Below are 1,173 nucleotides of genomic sequence, written 5' to 3' on the forward strand. Positions count from 1 at the left end.
GTGGCTGTGGGTTTCATATGTTTCATTTGTATAATTTTAAGGCATATTCTTTCTATACCTAATTGTTTGAATTTTTTTTTTTTCACAAAAGGGTGCTGAATCTTGTCAAATAATTTTTTTGCATCTATCGAGGTGATAATATGATCTTTATATTTGCTTCTATTTATGTGGTGAGTCCCATTTACTGACAGAGCAAGTAGACAACCTACAGAATGGGTAAAAATATTCACAAGTTATACATCCAAGAAGGAGTTTATAACCAGAATGTACAAAGAACTCAGGCAAATCAGCAAGAAGAAAATCAAACAATGCCATCAAGAAGAAGGGGAAAAACACAACAGAAACTTTTCAAAAGAAGATAGACAAATGGCCAACAAATATATGAAATAATGTTCAACATTACTAATCATCAGGTAATACAGATTAAAATGACAATAAGATAACACCTTATCCCTGATATATTGGCTTTTATTAAAAAGTCCAAAAATAATAGATACGGGTGTAGATGCAGAGAGAAAGGAATGCTACTACAATGTTGGTGAGACTGCAAATTAGTACAACCTCTATGGAAAAGAGTATGAAAAATACTCAGAAAACTAAAATTAGATCAGCATTTGATCCAGGAATCTCACTATTGGGTATTTACTCAAAGGAAAAGAAGTTATTTTATCAATTAATAATTTTATCAAGTTATTTTATCAAAGGACACTGGACTCAAATAGTTATTGCAGCACAATTCAGAACTGTAAAGATGTGGAATCAGCCTAAGTGCCCACCAATTCATGATTGGATTAACAAATGTCGTGTGTGTGTGTGTGTGTGTGTGTGTGTGATACCTCTCAGGTCAGTGTATTAATTTCACATCTTATACTGGAGACATTTGAGGGAAATTTGTATCCTTTCAAATGTGTTGCTATTAACAGACTTGATAAACATTCTTTGGTGGAAAACTGTCATGCATGGTAAATTCTTTAGTATGGTATTTCCAGTTACAAAGTAATTAGCAAAGTATACATCAAATGGCTACTCCCACCACAGTGAATGAACACTGACTTAAACAGCGCACTACATGTCGGGATCTTATCAAGGGATTTTAATTCTGTTATAAACACTTCCTATATTAAATTTTTAAAAGAGATTCACATAATAAAGAAAAACCTGGATTTGATTCCC

The sequence above is a fragment of the Otolemur garnettii genome, unplaced genomic scaffold, assembly GCF_000181295.1.
Source record: "Otolemur garnettii isolate 467f Iridium unplaced genomic scaffold, OtoGar3 scaffold00183, whole genome shotgun sequence".
NCBI classification, from domain to species: domain Eukaryota; kingdom Metazoa; phylum Chordata; class Mammalia; order Primates; family Galagidae; genus Otolemur; species Otolemur garnettii.